The sequence below is a fragment of the Crassostrea angulata genome, chromosome 9 (assembly GCF_025612915.1).
Source record: "Crassostrea angulata isolate pt1a10 chromosome 9, ASM2561291v2, whole genome shotgun sequence".
NCBI classification, from domain to species: Eukaryota; Metazoa; Mollusca; class Bivalvia; order Ostreida; family Ostreidae; genus Magallana; species Magallana angulata.
In genome coordinates, this window is record NC_069119.1 from 15,420,007 (window position 1) to 15,440,679 (window position 20,673).

The 20,673-nt window shown below is 33.4% G+C and overlaps 2 protein-coding genes and 1 pseudogene across 2 annotated transcripts in view; 2 read left to right on the top strand and 1 right to left on the bottom strand.

Moving 5' to 3' along the window:
• LOC128162982 (parathyroid hormone 2 receptor-like) overlaps positions 1 to 5,972 on the bottom strand; it is a 51,670-nt gene extending 45,698 nt beyond the window's left edge. The window contains exon 1 of the mRNA XM_052826433.1: positions 5,034 to 5,972. The gene's annotated coding sequence lies outside the window, so the exon portion shown is untranslated. The remainder of the gene's footprint in view (positions 1 to 5,033) is intronic.
• A 7,826-nt stretch (positions 5,973 to 13,798) lies between these two features.
• On the top strand, positions 13,799 to 15,688 carry LOC128163717 (uncharacterized; annotated as a pseudogene).
• Positions 15,689 to 16,163: 475 nt separating this feature from the next.
• LOC128162816 (uncharacterized) overlaps positions 16,164 to 20,673 on the top strand; it is a 48,925-nt gene continuing 44,415 nt past the window's right edge. Inside the window, exon 1 of the mRNA XM_052826200.1 lies at positions 16,164 to 16,189. The gene's annotated coding sequence lies outside the window, so the exon portion shown is untranslated. The remainder of the gene's footprint in view (positions 16,190 to 20,673) is intronic.

Sequence of the window (20,673 nt, forward strand, 5' to 3'; positions counted from 1 at the left end):
TGTAGTTTCATTTGCTCGTGAACAATAAAAGTTAACGTGAAATCATTTGAACTGTTCTGAAATATTTAGACCTTGGTGACATTCCATAAGTTTAAGCAAACATCAAACGATATCTTTCTCACGAGTCGATGTAAAATAAAACCCATTATAAAAGATTGTCAATAAAAAAAGATGAGAAGGTCGAGGCCCCATATTGTAATGAATAGATAAAAACAACGAGGTCGAACTCTCTCTTATTTAAAATGAATTTGACCTAAATAATTGCCCTTCAGAAAACCTAAATCTAGAGTTGTATATGCATGTATATTGTTAAAGCCGAGTGTCTGCCATTTTCCCCTTACACTGTATTGTCATAAATTTCGTGAAATGGAGGGCATGCTTTTTGTCAGAATCCATTTATAAGACCGAGAATTTCTTCTATTGCCTCTCGAGACCGCCCGAGTATTTTGTATATATATAAGAATTGCAGATAACGTTTGTTTAATTTGTCTGAACAAATCCTAGTGTGCTCGACTCTTGAGTTTTGCAAACCTACCGGAAAAAAGTGTTGTTTTTATTTTCTTATGTAAACTACCGAGTTTCTCTATTTAAATCTGGTTAATTTTATGTAAATGTCCATACATTATAGATACATGTATATATTGAAGGTACATGCACGTGTGTGGTTTTAGATCTGATGATATTAAATGGGAAAAAATGTATAGCAATGAATTTTAAAGAAAATGTTATCTACGCCAATCAGATACAAAGAGCAAGATTTTATTAAGTGGAAATGTAAGAGTTGTATGTGTAAATAGGGTATAATATGCAATTATTATTAAACAATTTTTAAAACATCTTTACGTGTTATACCATTGTAAAATTTTTTTTAGAATATTTATTTTAAATTTTAAGTGGGGTGAAGAAGCGGAGGGGAGGGGGGGGGGGGGCGCAGACGGATAAATAAATCGGCCGGGATAATTTGATAAATTGATAAAATGAGTGACTATATGTGTCAAAGCTTTCTGTGAGCACACACAGATTCGAATATTCTTATTTCAACTTTAAACATACATTTACTTAATAAATGACAATCGCAATCTGCAATGAATAGACCCCCCCCCCAAAAAAAAAAAAATAAAAAAAAATTGGTGCAACTTCACATTAAATTATAAAAGAAGAAACAAAACGGCAGAATTTTTAAAGTTCGTCAGATTCAAAAGAAACTACGTGTATATTATATAGTCATTTTGGGTTAATACATGTAATTGAAAACTCAAAACAAAAAGTCTAGCTTTGGCTAAACCATTTTAACATGTAACATACATGTATATTGTAAATGTACCAGCGGAATACAGTACATGTACATGAATGTACATTTCTTTTAAAACAAATCTTTCGTACTTTTGGATTCCGGAGAAACCCTGACCAAAAAGTAAGCTATTGTGTGTTCGTGCCCAGCTGATTAACGATGTATCATTGCAAGATCGACACACAGACGGAAATGACTTTACAATATGAATCATTTCAATACGAGCGTGTCAAAATGTCAAAATCGAACAATTTCATGAACTTTGAAGGATCGAAACCCCCTGCATCAAAATGATTTGTGCGGGATTGATTTTCAAATATGGCGTCTCATGCAGGTTTCATGAAACTCCCACAGTAAACGTTTTTGTTCGTAACTTAATCGATGACGTCATAGCCATTAAAAAAACGGCCCTGCCGCCCCACATACCACGAATTGATTAGAAATCAGCCCATTAAGAACATGTTATGTAAACATAACATGAATAGAGGGTTTCTAACGTCTCTGATATCACTAAAATATGTTTGTGATGTTTTTGTTTGCAAACGCTGAATCATGTAACCCTTATTTTCGCTATTACATAAACATTTACTTAATTTTGTTATTACGTAATCGCATTCAAACATACGCGATGAGTAATAAATTAAAATAATTTATATTTTTACTTTGCTTGACGAGTTATTGGTTGCTACAAGTACATGCATAAGAAAAATATGTCATTATTCCGTCAATTTTCAGGTAAAAAAAATCCCGAATATTTTAAAGTCTGACCAAATACAAAGTACGGTAAGTTGAATTTCAAGGTCATTCTTTGTAACAAAAAATACCCTGTAATTGAGATACGGTGTTTGTACGTGTAGTACAAGGTTCCAAATTCCAAACAGAAGTGTATTGTTTATTGAAGTCAAACAGTGTGTTTAACGAAAAAAATTCTGAAGACTAACTTGCAATCATGCAAGATTAACACTCGGATCACGTGAGATTAACACTCGAATCACGCGAGATTAACGCTATGATCACGACGAAAACACGTTGTAATGTGGAATATCATCGCTAAGGCTATAGCTTTAAAAAGTGGCTACCAAATGAATTGGCTTGTAATAAACAATTTTAGTTGTCTTTTTTATCCACTGTGGATTGGCAGGTTCTTTTTCTCATTCAAATAAAAAATTAAAATTACAATTCACAAAGAACACTGTTTATATGACATTCAAGGGTGATGTCTTATGAATACCCTTGAACTAACTTAAAACAACTTTAGGTTGAAAGATGACAACTTTAAAAAGTACACGTCTTACGGTGCATGAGACATGTATGTAGTTTATATGTGCATGAACAGCAGATATAAATCACGCAAATAATCTTATATTACCTTTTCCGCGACCAAAAAGGCTCAAGTAGTTTCTAAAAATAAACATGAAGTTTGCGAAGCTCTTTTAACTACAGGGCCAGAACAAAGGATACAGGGTTTAATAAACACACGTGTTAAATCTATGGGGCCCTTTTTTTTACTTTAACAGATCTAGATTTATGAAAGGTGTCTGTGGAATTTCAAGGGGGTCCTTCAATTTGTATTAAGACTGACAAAAGAAATCGGATGTCACAAACAATAGCCGTCTTTACGATATCATTATCATGGAATAAAAAAAAATTATCTTGTTGATAATAAGGGAGTTTATTTTAGAAAGTCTTTTAAAAAAAACAAAAAAACCCCTTGATTCCAAAATGTGCTGTTTAATTTGTTTTCCATGTTTTCGATTCAAGTTTTGTCACGCAGAGCAAAGAAAGGAAAATGACCCCCATTGCACGAAGAGGTCATTCCGTTTATGTATACAACAGCATGTTACAAAAAAAAAAGTACAGAAAAGAACACACAACATTCAAGCAACGATAATAATTGACGTTTAGATCTTTGACTGTATGTTCCTACAAAACATTTACTTTCTGTCCTGCAATGTTCATAGCCAATTGGCCGCAATGGTCTCTTATACATTTGAAACAATTTTTCCCCGTGTGATATAATTTATAATTTATATTTGAAGGCAAACAAATTGTTCACCAACACTACCAAATGTTGACGTAGGCGTGTTGATTAGGCCCTTTATTTAAGGTTTTATATATTTTCCACTAAACATTAAATACATATATTAGGCAATTCCGCCACATACGATGCTCATGTGAAGTGCTTTTCATATCAGAATGATCATATTGGAATGATATGAAAATTGATTCATATAAGAATTATATATTCACCATCATATCATTTTGATATAAGAATTATCTGTGACAAAATCCCCTGTGTAAATATCACTATTGCGTGGTGATTTTTCTTCTGTTTGCATGAATGCTGTCTAACTTGAAATTTTATTACAAATTAAAGATGACATTTGGATAACTTTTTTTCGTTTTAATATAGATCGTGTCCATAGCTTGCGTCCATACATCATTGTGAAAACTTTCACACAAAAGGATCTTGCAATGAAATTGGTTTTTTTCTTTTTGTGATTCCATGGTTCGTGTATTATACAATTTTAACTTAAATTCATATCTTGATATCAGTAGAAGATTACGTAATTTTGAATAAAATGAGAAGTCCTTCTCAGTTTCGAAGATTGTTGAAAGATAACTGTCCTTCCTAGATTTCTTTATGATACCGAATGAAACAAAAATAGATGCCGTATAAAATATCGTTCTAGTAATTTTTTTTCGATTATCATCGGACCCCTGGGAATCTCCTCCGTTTTACTGCTTTCAGTTCATGAACAGTGATAAATTTTCGTGGGATCCGAAATGCTTTCAGTTTCGCTTAATTAATAGTAAGAATTTAAACAAAAAATGAAGCAATTATTAATAATGTCTTAAAATACTGCTCTTATTTGTTGCATTTATTTTCCTTTTATGCAAACATCGTTTAATACACCCCTTAAACCTTCGCATTTTCACTCGAACTTCAAGAGTGAACATGGGGACGCAAGAAATCAAGAATCGTTACATAGAGCCCCCCTCCCCCTTAGCCCACTCCTCGTTCTATTTATTGGACATTTAATTTCCTCGCTTTAAAATCAAATTCAAAGTAGTTTGGCACCAACTCTTTGGTCTACTTAAACGAAAAGTTCTTTCATTTCTTGACCGGAAAAACATATTTATTCAGACCTTACCCCCTTTTTCAGAACTGCCACCGAGGGCCTACAGTCTAACAATACTCAACGCCGGTGGCAGTTTTCGATGGGTTTTTTTTTTCTCAGTTTATAATGAACCGAGAAACTGATATACGTTCTATACAGACCGGGGGAAGATAGGGCACGAGTGACGATCTCCCTAACCATTAATTGGCTTCCTGGTTTTTATTGTGGTTTATCGAGGGTTGGCGCTGACAGACAAAATACAAATGTCGATTCGGATTTCTGTAAATCTCTGGGAATTTGTGAAGGATTGAATGAATTTTTTTTTAAGTTTTTGGTTCTTGCATTATTTTTAATCAATTAAAAACAAAAAAAGCAGTAAATTCAATTAAAAGTTCGAATTGCGCTGCTACGAATACATAAATAAATCAAATAGACAAAAATAAATGAAAGATAATGAGCAAATTGGATTTGTGCTATCACTATTTCAAGTATATGTTGTGGGAAGTGATAATTGCATGAATGCATCCTTAAATTTCCAGTAACTTCTAATAAAAAAAACCTATATCATAACTAACATTTATACAGTCAATAATTGGCAGACCAAATCCTGCAAAACTTACCTTTTTTAAATTGGCGTTATTCTAAAAACCTTGTCCTCAACAATACAAAATCAAAGAGCGTTAAAGTTTCAACAACGTCGGATTAGAGCAAATTCTGGAGCAGTTCCATCGTCAGCCTGATGAGTTGGAAGGATTCAAGAAGACAGCAGACGACACCAGTTCTATCATTTGTTGGAAGTCGGGCACCCAACAGATGAAGTCTGAGCTGCTGTAAATCACAGACAGCCGATTTATTTACCCTTCACTCAGCGACTTACTTTGAAGAAGTCATGACCCACCACATGTTGAAGATCCCAGTCTTGCACTTCAGATGGCGGAAAGGTGACAGAATCCAGAAATCTGGTTTCTTTAATTTTCTCTGTGCTCTTTTATTCTCCCTTGTCCACTCTATATATATCTGTGACCAATACCTGCCTCTTAATTTCTTTGGCGATAGTATTTACTTAATTCTCGCTCATTCTCACTAACTCTCGCTCTCTATCATGATAGCTTCTATTTTCTATTCGTGACCAATATATTTTCTTTTATTGGTGCAGTCTGATGGAAAATATTCGTTTTCCTCACACGAAAAAAAATATCCAGATTTATATGTCTCGTTATATTATTTAAGCTTCCGGATAGAGTTGGAAAATCAGACACGGAGATGATTACAGACGGTCTATATTCAGTCGGGATTGAATTCTCTCTGGTTCTCGCGAGAACTCGGATCAAATTATAAACACCGGGGATCTATGACTTAGCTATGTTACTTTAACATGGCAGTAAGTATTGACAATCTATTGAATTTGAATTTACTCAGAGTAGAGGACTTAGTCGCTTTCCATCAAAGCACGAGAGAAAACCGAATGTTGCTAAATTTGTTCAGTAATTATTGAATTCAATAAATGTGGTTATTTTGGGCTCGGCCATTGTTCGGGTTTAAATAAAAGCTGTTTGAGACATTGAAAGAAAAAGTGAAAGCCGTCTGTGTGAAATTTAAAGACAAGTATTTAAATAGCATGCTGATAGGTGCTTTGCTGTCTGATCATTTCGATTTTTATTTTTTTCCTCCGTTCTCTCTTATGTTCACACTTCGTTTTGAATTGGTTCGAAGTGGTGGAATATATTTCACACGCTTCCCATTTTGGGATGAATTGATTTTTTTTTAGGTAGTGCATTCTTTTAAAGCGAGAAAAAAAAGTCAGTGTCTGCGCGTGAATTAAAATAACTAATTTAACTTATCGTTAGATTTGTTAATGAGTACATGTCATGACTTTTAGTAGTGATCTATCAATTTCATCTGTAGAGCAAGTTAATACTGCCAGGCACGGCATCTGATATCTATGAGCAGTCAACCTTGGTGTAAAATTGTACGTCTCTTCATTGTGGCTAGTAAATTATTGTGTCGGGAACTTATTGTACTTTTATGTGCATTTATTTTTGATAATTCTGGCCTTTGAACATTTTTTTTCTCATCCAAAATTCCTTAATTCATAAAATTGTTCGATATTTAATGTTAGCGTTGTGAATATAGTAGAGAAACTTCTTTGTTTGTACCATTAATTTTTAATTATACTTTCTTCTTTATTCTAAAGGTAGCTGAAGACTTTCTATAGTTTGTTGTGTTTATATGCTTAAAAGTTAAGTTCGTGATATATAGAAAATAGTCTCGAACGATTAATATATATATATATATATATATAATTAATTGTTTATTAACCCATTAATATTGTAAAATAACGATTGGTTTTGAAAAGGAAAATAACAAAGTCTTCTACACCATCTATCCCGCTTTGGTAAACTTTAACAGAACACAAAAAGCATTGTTTATTTTATTATATTTCCATTTCAATCAATTTACGAAACAATTTGTTTTTTTCTTATAATTTCATTTTGCGCCAAGTTTTAATACATGCATAAACTTGATTGAAAACCGTTCACACTATAAAAGAATGACTTAGGTGTATCCGGGTGGTATGAACTACCCCTTGCATCGTACATGTATATATACATCATGTACTCAAATGATCGTTGCGTTGATATGTTTTTAAAAGTACAAATGAACATTTTCTATAGATTCTTTACAGTAAGAGGTCAACTATTCTTTTCTTGGATTGGTCATGACGTCTGTTGTTAATCGCCTGCGCTGAGTTTGAGTAAAGTCAAGTATCTTTGTTAAACGATTTAAACTCATCTCTGAAAGCGCAGTAAATATTTGAAAAGTTTCACATTACAGAGTACTCAGTGCATTGATCAATTATTTTTTGTCGATAATTTAATCCAAAAAGGCCTGAATCGCTACATTCTAGAAATCGCCGTCTCTCTCTGTCTTTCTGTCTCTCTCTCTCTCTCTCTGCGTAAATCTTGCGGGGGCCCAGGGGAACCCCTCCCTGGAAAATTCTAATATCTTTTAAATCACATAAAAGGCACCCCCTCGGCAAACACACAATAACATTTTTTAGACCCCTTCCCTCTGAAAAAGTTTCTGGATCCATATGTGCTCTCTCTCTCTCTCTCTCTCTCTCTCTCTCTCTCTCTCTCTCTCTCTCTCTCTCTCTCTCTCTCTCTCTCTCTCTCTCTTTGTACATGCATCTTTTCTCTTTCTCTTTTTAATTTTCTGGCTTTTTGGAAGGGGAATATTAAAACGAGTGGGGACAAACACACTTGAAGATACAGGCTACATGATAAATGTACATGCATATATATATGCATCTACCAAATTTTATCTACCCCAAATCCTTCACCACAATGGTTCGAAGTGTCTTTTTGCGACTAAATGATCCTGACAGGTGTAACTTTATCATACATTGCATATGCATTTACTTCTGTGTAATAATCAAAGCCAACAATTATAATGTAAAACTTTGGTCTACACGCACGTGCATGTTTCATTCACAGAATTTAATCGGTCCAAATGATTGTGATTTGCATGTACCTGCAATTTTCAACAATAGAAATGAAGTCCCGATCTCGGTACATGTGATTTTATTTTGAACTCTGGTGGACATATGGAACTAAGACTATGCAGATCAATAAAATTATCAATAAGTTATTTTCATTAAACTCATATATTGGACAACGAAATTGCGGGAGACTTTCACCTCTCCGTCCTAATAATAATAGCTGTAGCAGGCCATTTCAGTTTTAATTTTTGAGTGGCAATTTGTGGCATTCTTCTTCCACAAACCAAATATTTCGTTTGACAAAGCGGTCGATGTGGAGTGTTCTTTATTTAACTACAGGTATCCCAAATATAGCTACTCAAATATTGAAATAAAACTTTACCTAAATTCAGGGTAGAATTAGCGCCTTAATATGTAAGGTATGGGAATATTTGCCGTGTGTGAAAAGTGAACATTTTTTTCTCGCTTTTCACTTTCTTCTCTGTGTAAGATCGATAATTGATATTTAAATTTTGTGCTTGTCATGGTTTACACAATTGAATCAAATATTACTGAAAGAAATCAATTATGAGAACTTTTTATATTGTATTCCTCTCTCTCTTCTATATATATCAAGCTATCAATTATTCACAGCATTAAGGGATAAGGTCAAAATATAATGATGCTTTTATGAGGGCCCCTTTTTATTTTTTTATAACACAAAAAGCCTAACGCGTATTGGTTTTTATGTACACTCTATATTCTGAAGATTCTGAGATCCTTTTGATATCAGAGACTTCGAGGGTTTGGAATATCTCAAACATATATCGAACCACCCCATTTGAACATTTGAGAGTATCTAAGTTCTTTCAGTTCGATCTTGCTTTTTCTTTGGCCTTTCTTCAAGTATAGTCTATCCTTCATCTTAATTAAAGCTATAAATGCCGAATTACCGTATTAAACGTTATTTTGCTATGTAAGGAACCTGTAGCCCTTTTCACAAAAAATCTTACGATTGATTTTAATCGTAAGTGAAAACTTAAGTTTTTGTTCCTTTTCACAAAATATCTTAAGAGATTCTTACGTGTAAAATTTGTCGTAACTTTACGATAGCACATACCCTCTCGTAAGTATTTCAAAACTGTAAATAATAATCGTATTATGTAAAATATACAAGAAAAACAGCTAAATTTAATGTTTTGAGCCGGATAATACCGTTATTTTGCATTATATAGCAGTTATTGTTGAGAAAAATACACAAATAAATTCTCCAAAAATTTTTGCGGCAAATTTTTCTCGTAAGATTTTCCTACGTCACACTAAACACACATTGTGATTGTAACGTCATATTTTGATTTCTACTACATCACATTTATTTCACTCGATGTAAGTGGTAAATAATTTCAGTTTTGCATCCTTTTGTAGAGAATGTCAGTTTATTCATATGTTGCTCCTGTTTTATAGGAATTATTCAGTGAATTCAAATCGTTGCTAGGGAAAGGATAACTCGTAAGTAAATTCTTATGTGAAACCTGTTACGAATGCGTTCGTGAAAAGCACTTAAGATTTCTCGTAAGATATTCTTAAGTTGAAATCTTACGCAAAACCTTAAGATTTTTTATGAAAAGGGCTACAGATCCAAATTTTGTCGACTGCATCTTATGATAAATGCGTCAGATTATCCATCAGTATTGATTAAGTACTAAGGTCATACGAAGATCTGGGGGGAGGAGGGCGAACCCCCCACCCCCTGAAAACTTTTAACTTATTAACTAAATCCACAAATTCACAGAGTAAATTTATCGAAAATTGACCTCTGAACCTATCCCTCAGCAAACACTTTCATTTCATTTCATTTTCATTTTATTTATTCTCATATTGTATAAAACAACATAGAGAAAATATACAATACATACAATATTAAACAAAAAGCAAGAGTGTATACTGTACACATCAACCTGGAGAGTTGACTCTCTTATTAATGATATTGATGAATTTACATAAGTTATTAATAACAGCTAATTTTTTACATGAAAATAATTCAAAAAATTTGAAAGCATTTGGTCGTCTAAAATACATTTAACACAATTAACCACCCCCCCCCCCCCGAAAATTGTCTGGATCCGCGCGTGAATTGAAATCAAAATTGAAGTGAAAGCAAACACTGATCACGCATTAGCGGGTATATATTTTTTTCTGCAATGTCGCTACTTTCATACCCACATTAATCATGCACCAAAGAAAGCCTTGAATAGTAAAAATTTTAAACAGAATCAAAATTAATATCAAATGGATATGTAACACGTTTTTTTCTGAAAGACAGGAGCAACTGGTAGCTTCACTCAAGGATTTTGATTTTACACACTCCAAAATGTCCGTTGCGGTTATTCCATTCCAGGAAAATTTCTGTACTTGAAAGACGTTAAAACTTTGCTAAACAGAATCTCAAAAATACCTAGTCAACTAGTCTTCTGAGCCGCCATCAAGGATTCTTGGGCGACCATAAGTTGGTCTAAGACCCCCTGTCTAATAATTTTGCACGCCTTCCCCAATTATCTACCCCTGCCTCCGATCTCTGATGGCAGAACATATTAGTACAGTACAAAGGGCGTTAACTCTGACATTCTTAGAAGTGTCAAGAAAGGTAACTGGTTTTTTTTCTTTGACAACTCTTGGCTGCCTGAAGACTTCACAAATAGTTTGACATTTTTTCATCACATTATCAATCGTATGTATTCTATTACGTGGTGTTTTTTTCATATTGGAGTTGTTTTCAAAATATGTCTAACGTTTGCGTTCTTGGTAATAATTCAATAAATACATGTAGTACACGTAATATTTGTGAGACTTTGTTTGATTTGCTGAACCAAATATTAAGCGAATTTTCATGTAGTTTAAAATCGGTTTAAAAAAGATTTTTACTGGTATATTGAACCTATGTAAACAAAAACAGGGCACGAGTCTTGTTTACACGACGAAGAATTGCGAGCCCTGAATCTTGCCTAAAACTCAACGACTGGCACCCAAATTTCATTTGATCATTAGAAATGCATTTATTTAATAAAGCATTGTAAATAATAAAAACAGAAAAATAAAATTTGACCAAAATCGTGACCATGCCCCTTTAAATCAAGGAATGGATCGATAGTAACATTAAAATAAAAAGAACAGTCACTTTTTTTTCTTCAAAAATCACTAGGCGGTTCATAGTGCAATTCGACACATCAAGGACACCTCGTCATCAACAATTACCGATCAGATTTTTCGTACATTTTTAGACTTGAACTTTTTAGCCATAAATTGTTATCAAATAAAGAAATATTACATAAATACATTGTAGCTTTAAACATTTTCAAGGAGATCTATATAGTCTAAAGCTGACCATGATAGCCTTAAATATTATTAAGTTTAAAAAATTACAGAATTTTTGCTTTTAAAATTCCTCAACGAGATATATACCGTCTATAAAATTGACCACGATAGCCTTAATTATTATCAAGTTAAGAAAAAATACACAATTTTTGCTTTAAAATCTATACAGTATCTAAAATTGACCACGATAACCTCAAATATTATCAAGTAAAAAAAATTATATAATTTTTGCTTTAAAATTTCTCAAGGAGACTTTTACAGTCTAAAATTGACCACGATCACCCCGCCGAGTTTAATCACAAATACATATTGTAACATTATATGTGTCATATTGTAAAAAAAATTGAATTTATTGCCACCCGGTATCTTCAAAATATGCATTGACTGTATGCATCAATGCTGTAACATTTAGAGTTATGGGACTTAGCAAACGAAATGATTTTCGAGTCTCTTTCGATATCGTTTACAAAAAACATTCATCTCAAATGCAATTTAAAAGCAACAGAATTTAGTAATTTGATTACACAGCTTTGCGTTCGACAACTATTCTCTGATTTACATTCAAGTTTTTTTTTTCTCAAAGAATTATCAGAATGAATTCCTTTGGGTGTTATGGGCCAAATTCGAAATCTCTTCCGAGATTTTTTTTTCTTTTGATGATGCAATTTTAGAAATCATCGGGTTTGAGGCAGAATTACATCATCAAAAGATTTGTTTCCCCAAAATCACTTCAGGTTGTAAAGATACAAATCATTTTGATACAATCATGAAGGCAATTGGAAACCTTACTGAAATAGAGAAATGATTAAAGAATGTGTGCATATCATCGCTATTAAAACTTTCATTTTATCTAGTTTTTCTAGTAAGAAATTTCATTTTTAAAAATTTTATATAGATGAGCTACAGGGAAGATCAATTTTTTTTAAAGTCCTGTATTCAAGGAAGCGTTCTTATCGCTTACGTAAAGAACGCATTACGTAAATAAAGTCTAATATCTGATCTCGTGATGTTTATTTCTTATAAATACATGTATGTTACATAATTTCTGTATTCCACAAAATCATAGAATTAAAATAATTCAACGATATGCTCTCTCTCTCTCTCTCTCTCTCTCTCTCTCTCTCTCTCTCTCTCTCTCTCTCTCTCTCTCGTTCGTGGTAAAAATTTATAAAATAAAAAAATAAAATATAAGATATGGATGTAACGGGCACTTTGTGTAACGCAATCGAGCCACGGTGTAAAATTATTCCCGCAAAATTTTATGTCGCCGTTTGCTAGTAATTGTTGCAGTGACGTTATCAATTTGTATGTTAACGTCGCAGCAAGAGGGTTAACCCCCCCGCGTTGCCATTTTTCTTCAATGATTAGAACTATTACACTGAACAGCGTTTCCTCCACCAAGATCAGCGAGTACATATAATCATTTGAATAACAATTTGAATTATCTTATTCATGTATGATATATCCTCTTTAAGTTCTATAGATCATAACATTATTACTCCGCCTCGCCTTCTATGGACTTTACCGACCCCACAAATTTCTGTACACAGTCAGAAACAAACCTAATAAGTGTTTTGATTTGTCGAGGACCTAAAGTTTTATATGTAAACAAACAGAAGATAATACATAATATTAAAATTCATAGCTTAATTCTCTCATTTTTTACCTTTTTCGTCAGTCGTCTGTGCAAACCTGGATGCCATATTGTAGGATCATAATATTTCGTCACGGGCAAAGGGGGGTCAATCTAAATATTTTGGGGCTTAAAAATCAAAGGTTTGGTTGAACATTTGTGTAAAAAATCAGCTTAAATACTGTTACGTCCGCCATGTTGCCGAATAAATTCTGACGCTCGCCGTCTAAAGAAATTTATAAGGCAATCACGTGACGCTATTCATCCAATGACGTCGAGACATTCCAGTCCGAGGCAAAACAAATATGAGTGATGGTGGCTTTAGGATAGTATCATTTGTTGACGTTTTGTACATTGCATAACAACACTTCAAATTTCCAAAACACAAAACGCGAGGTTAATCCTAATATATCCAAAATGACTGACTGTACTAGATCTCTAGTCGATCAAGTTTTTAGTCTAAAGAATTCCATCAAAGAAATACAACACAAAATTTCGTAATCCTGAAATAATTACTGATCTTATTATAATATATCAATTGTTTTACATCAAATTCACAATTGAATAATTATAACAAATCTAAATGGGTACCCGAGTTAAAGATTGGTGTGGTTCTTCTTTTTTTAATTTGTATGCATGCATGCATAATCAAGTTCTGCTAAAAAATATAATCAAATTTAGTTCTACTGAATAGAACCATACGCAGATCTAGAGGGGAGGGGAATAGGGGTACCCCCTCCCCTGGAAAATTCATTAAAATATATATAGTAAAATTACCAAATTGTGCCCCCCCCCCCCCCCCGCCCAAAAACTCATATATCCCTCATCGTGCACCCAATCCTGGAAAAAAAATTCTGGATCTGCGCATGATACAACCTGTACTCAGTTTATATACCTTTCAATCAGCAAACTTTTTGTTAATAAAAACTGTAGTACGCCCTTTAAATTTACCATTAAAAAATCAAAGTTAGGTCGCTACTAGGTGTTTACCGAAACAGAAACATGGCGGCCATATCTACCATATACCCGCTTGGATCTCCTCAAGAACACACTCCAATGTGTGAAAACACGATTTGACTTTAGACATGACATGTGAGGACTGTGATGAGTTTATTTGTTCACAATGTGCCAAAACAGACCACAAGGATCACGACTGGAAAACTATATCCACAGCAGGAAATCAAAGGAGAAGAGAGCTAAAGAAGACCCTGGATAAGGTTAAGGAGGAAGATGTGAAAATGATGGATGAAAAGATAAAGAAGGCATCCGAACAAATGGAGCACAACCAAAAATGTTGTGATTCTGAGGTCTCTAAGCTTCAGGAACATTATGATGCAATTGTGTCAAAACTTGATGAAATCAAGAAGAATCTTGAGACTAAACTGAGGGAAAATCTGGAAAGAAAAAATGCTGAAGTAAGTAAGAAAAAATTAGTCTTAGAAAAGAAAAAAGAACAAATTAAGGATCTTGTGAAATTCCTGGAAGACAAACACGGTACCATGTCTGACTATAGTTTGATAGACAACCTCAGAGACTTAATAAATCTTGTGTCTGATACAGACAGTGATATGGAGAAAGGGGGTTATTCGGTGAGTTACAGGAAAGGGGACATCAGTGAAGGGTCACTGGAGTCCATGATGGGACAAACGTTTGATTTGGATGACATCAGTGTTACTGAGACAGATTCATTTCAATATGGAGATGAATGTTTATCAGTGTTGGAGGCAGTCGATAAAGATACATGTTTTGTGAATGAAAGTAGATCAGAATATTTCGAATTAATTAACATAAAAAATAAGGAAAAAATAAAATTCAATATCAATGTAAACGATGTATGTGTAGCAGACAGTGGTGATGTGTATGTAACAGACTTTGGCAACGACTCCATTGTCCGTCTGTCTGCGTCGGGCTCAGTCTCTACAATATTCAGTACAGGTCCACTGGTGCCAGTGGGAGTCTGTCAAGCAACAGAGGGAGGACTACTGGTCACTCTTGGTGATATGGCGCCAGGACTATTTCAACTTGACACAAAAAGCAGACGTCTGGTCAGACACGTGACACTGACCGGTGACGTCATCCGTGAGTACGAGTACCGGGAGGACGGTAAGATTAGGCTGTTTATTGGACCATGTAGAGTCAAACAGAACGGTAACACCGATATCTGTGTGGTGAATAAGACCAGTGAATCTACCGGTGAACTGGTGGTTCTATCCTTCTCTGGATCTTTGAAGTTAGTTTACAGAGGACAGAAACTGACAGCCCCGTTTAGTCCAGTTGATGTAGTTTGTGACTCACACTGTAACCTCATTGTAAGTGACTCTAGTAATAGCTGTGTTCATCTCCTGAGTCCTGACGGTGAGTTCGTGCAGTACCTACTGACAGAAAATGATGTAACAATTCCATGGTCCATGTCTCTTTATCAATCCACGTTGTGGGTGGGGAACCACCGAGGACTCATCACAGTATTTCAGCTCAATAAGACTTAAAATCACATTATACTCTGATTTTAATGTTGATCTGAAAATTCAAATGTTTTTTAAAAAAAATCAAAAACATCTGTACATTTTGTATTTATTTACTAATTCAGTGATATAGATCACAAATACTATATTATAAATGATAAAATTGTAAATATTGTAAGCATTTAGTGTACATGTACCTTAAGTTTGAGGTTGTCACTGTAAGGAGAGTACCAATCGAAAATGTGCTTGATTTTGATTACTAGCTATAATGGTCTTGATTTGGATTACTAGCTATAATGGTCTTGATTTGGATTACTAGCTATACTGTGCTTGATTTGGATTACAAGCTATAATGTGCTTGTTTAGCAATGCTTAACTTCAAAGGGGGTTATAAGGTTAAAGTATTTTTTAAAAAATATAAATCAGCTTGAAATGTTTATCAATTTTCCCAAGAAGCATGATCAAATTACAATAAACAGCTCTGTCTAAAGAACAAGTATAATTATATTAAAGTTGTTTTTGGCAACATTTTATTTAGATTGTCATAGACCCCTCCTACATTGAAGTTTAATTTTATGATATTTCAAATATTTCAATATTCACGTAAACGTCACGTAAACGACATGGCATTCACAATCTAGAGCAATATACTTTAAAAAAAATAATACAATGTCAGAAGTGAATATTTTGATTTCATGCCCAAACACTTTTGGTGTTTATGCGACGCTTGATTTGCGTTTTTGTTCATGCTGAGTCAGATTGTTACTAAAATGTTCTGCTTGATTTAGGTTCATTTTAGAACCATTTTAACAAGAGCTTGGACTTAAGGTAGTTGTGTCGACCAAACGGCAATGTCATGTAGGCCTATCTATTTCATTGTAGGCCACTCAGCCACGGCTCTTTGAAATTAATAGGATTTGTCTGGCTTTTAAGCGAAATCCACGCCATCGGCGTATATTTCGCTTGAAACCAGCGTCATTATAAATTGTTTTGACCCAAGAAATAGATTGTTACATCCTACTGAAAGTCCAAGGTCTTTTTAAAATGATTTTATTTAGTGTGATATTTACAAACGTATACAGAGAAAAATTAAAATGTATGAATTAATTGTACAACCATGTTTTCCCTTGAGGGCCCCTTATTGTCCATATTTTTTTTTAAATTCTTCCAACTTCTTCAATAAGACTATGTATCACTATTCATATACTTTCAGAATTAACAAAGTTTTAATTGATAAATATGAATGTACATGCTTATATGTATGAAACATTCCAAGAATTCTGTAGTTCTGTAATAAAATGCAAGAAATAAATATACGTAAGCGTATGTTTCTGACAGTTTTAAACTTATAATGTGAAATTATAACAGGAGGTTCACAGGCCGTGACGGTCACCTGAGTACCAAAGCCCATTTTGGTGGACTCATGTACATGTATAAAGGGGAGAGGGGAAGGGCTGGGAGTTTTCTTGAAAGTAATAATGAAAATTGATACATTCAAATTTTTTGGCATGTAGTGACCCCCTCCTCCAGGCTTTAAACAATAGGATACTGTCCTTTCCAAAAATTTAGATTATTGAGAATCAAAATTTGTACATGACAACAAATTTTGATTCTCAATAATCTAAATTTTTGTAAAGGACAATACTATCACAGTTCCTTAGGCTGACATACATGTATGCATGGTGACATCTTTATATGAATAAAGTGGAATCAATTGGAATGATAATATACTTAACATTATTTTAATGTATATCAAACAGAATACGAACTACGTGTGCATGTGATATACCCTAAAAAAAGTCGAGCTCATGACAATAAGAAAGCCTTCAAAAAATTCACAACACAAACATAAATTAGCCGTCAAAAACAGAGTTAGGTACATATTTGGTTTCATTCTCAATACATGGAAAAAGTTTTGTTGTCAAATTTGAATATAAATGGATCAGTTTAGGAAATGTGGGGGGGGGAGGATTTCAGCTAAAAAGCTTTAAATTTTAAAAAAAATTTGGCGTATATACTTTGAATCAAGCATTTTTAAAGTAACCTACATAAAACAATATTTTTAAAAAACAAACGACTTCACTCTGTAGATGTAAAGAAGCAAACACATATTACAGACATGTAAAAGAGACATGGATGCAGATATATTGCATTTGAAATTTGATACTACATGTAATACCCTCGCTTCGTTTTTGAAAATAATTTGCTTTTGATGAGAGCCTTTGACGTACTACATGTGAAAACATTTAATTTAATTGACATGGTTTGGAGCTAGGTACAGTGCCTTGCCATCAAACAACATGCGATATAGGGCTAATGAAAAAGTGCGTTCGTTAAAATTAACTTTGTTTCCAACCAATTTTCATGGAAAACTTGAAAACGGCAGTATCACCATTCAAGCTAAAAGTTTACAAATACATGTATCTGTATTATTGGTCAAAGTGCTACCTCTGTAAACTACATGCAAGCTGTCTTTAATTATAATGGTCAATTAAAATTTCAATATCTGTTGTCCTGCTAAAAGTGATATGCAGAGGTCACAATTATTCGTTTTGTAAACAAGGCTCGCGCCATGTTTTTGTAACACTGTAGCATATATACAGGTTGTTTGTTCACTATTAAAGTTATAAATTGAAAAAACAAAAGTAAGGTATGCTTACGAAACGAAATCAACATGTTAAGATAACAAAGCGATACACATTAACAAAACATGCTAAAAAGTAGCATATATATTACATATATATATATATATATATATAAACTTTTTTGCAAATTTTTCAAACGTTTTAAATTTGTCCTTCTTTTTTTAGTTACAAGCTGGTTTAACTCTAAAATAATACGCTTGCTTACTCACACAGCGTTAGGTATTAAAATAAGCCCCATTTTTTTAATTTAAATGCATCTAGAGTTACAAACTTGCGTGATAATGTTTAATCAATTTTAGCTAGTCATATTCCATCCATCATCTCCAAAAATACCCAATCGAATTAATTCCTTGTATTAAGATTAAGATGGATGCCCTTTGTGTAATTGAAAATTCTTTTTTTTCGTTCCAACATACCCATAATTGCTTCCGTGCAAATGAGAATTAAATCCGGAAAGAACTTTTTATTGGTATTAAAGAAGAGTGAAACAATGGGCGGAAAATTAAAGTATTTCATAATGACATAAGTAATTATACGCCTATAATTCAAATACGATGAAAGGTTTTAACAGAAATACAATACTGTTATACACTGTTCGAACACACTTAAGAAACGTGTGTAAACCATTATGACCGCCATTTAAAGCCTCGTTATAAGGACAATACATCATGATTAATGGTAATATTTCCGATGTTGGGGCTCGTGTTCCTTGAAAAATGGATTAATCCTCAGTCTCGTTGACTCCCTTGTTTTCTGGTCGATATAGATTAGATGAGTCAAACCAAATTATTACTCATTCTCAATCCATTTGGGAAAACATGAGTAAACATCATACACAGCTACTGTAGTACAGAAAGAGCAAGAACAGGGTCGGAGCGCAAATATGGTATTATAATAACCGTAACCCTTGGTTCTATTTGGTTAGACTTCCTCAACTCTCAAAGTTCTATCCATCGGCAGCCGAAGAGTAAATATTCTATGAGAGATGAAGATAATGCGAAATTCATAAAAAAAAACATATGGATCCCTGCATTGATACAAATCTGAAAAAAAAAAATTAAGATGTGCTACAAATATGGCATATGGTTCAACTTCCAAAGCTTTTCCCCGAAGAAATTCGTAAAATATGCTCTCCTGAAACTACAATGCCTATAGCATGAATGAAAAGTTTATACATTTTCTCAAAACTTGTTGTAGCTCTGAAATGTCAATAGTTAAACGAATCAACTTTTTTTTACAATTACATTGTAAGACCCTTTAAAAAGCAAAATAATCTCATTTCAATTACAGCAGCTTCTTTATTTGTACACGCCTTTCGATTGTAGTGTAACATGATGCAATAATTGGCGACATATTTTTAATCAATCATTTTTCTTGAAAGTCGTAGTTTCGGATGTATAATCAGGCAACAACAAAAAAGCCAATATTCTCTTGCAATCATTCATATCTGACAAAAAATTGAAGAAAAAAATGTTATCTTACAGTTTGACACGCAAATGAGTGCCGATTGTTTGACGTCTTATGCAGACTATTTCTTTAATTTTGTTACATCTTTAAAATTTCAGAACCAGGAACCATTAAATTAACCCCACCTTCATCAAAGAAATCTAAAACAGGCCCGTGAGTCTGAAATCAAAAGATTAATGATCTCGGGTCGAGACAGGACCTACATGTAAATGTATAAAGCCAGTGAGCGTGGTCCATTCCTATCGTGCTAGCATCTACATGTACCATGAATTTAAGAGGGCTGGATGGCTGTGTCAATTTTTAGACCATATTTATCTCCTTAAAATGAAGAGCTACGTATAAAGATGTATGAAAATTTCAAACTTTTAAACTTGAAATTTTTAGATTTTTTCGTAACTTTATAAAATAGTTCATGGCTAAAAACCTTACTTAAGCTCTGTATAAGTATACCATCTTATAGGTAATTTTTCGAGCATTCAGCCACCTTAAATCTTATTTGTAAAAACCTGTGTTTTATGCCGTTTATCAATTAAGTATATATATTTGTATGTAATATATGTATAAGCAACACCACAATCGTGTATATAAGAGGTTTGTATTGATTTTTTTGTCCTTTGGTACCATTATTTCTTTTAACTGTAATAAATCAGAAACAGTAATTATGATCCGTGAAAAAAAAAAAAAAACACTTCCAAAATCCCCGCCAGTATCCGCTCTCCATTAATTAATTGGTATTTTGAAAGATGCAAGACTTCGGGCATACGCAATATTAGAATATCAGATATTTTTTATTGGATATTCTTTCAAGTTATGAATGCCACTCACGCAGGCTGTATGGATGTTCTTCTATATTGTGAGGCAAGTTATGAGAATTGGAAATGTCAGTTAACAATATTTGTCCAGAATCCAATGCAAACACTACTTCCTGATAAATGGATTACCTGTTTATTGAGGTTTATTGGAGGAACCATGGAATGAAAACGTGGGAAAAAATCCCGGATACTGAATGACGTCATCACTCGGTTTTATGAACGATGCAGAGAACTTCATAAAGGTTTTGTGATATTCACAGTACAAAAGTACAAAATATTAATAAAAAGCTGTTTTCAACCATCAAACTATCCGTATTAATGTTTCCTAGTTTCAAATTAAAAAATGTTTACGGACACCAAAACCAAGATTTTTTTCCGGGAAAAATAT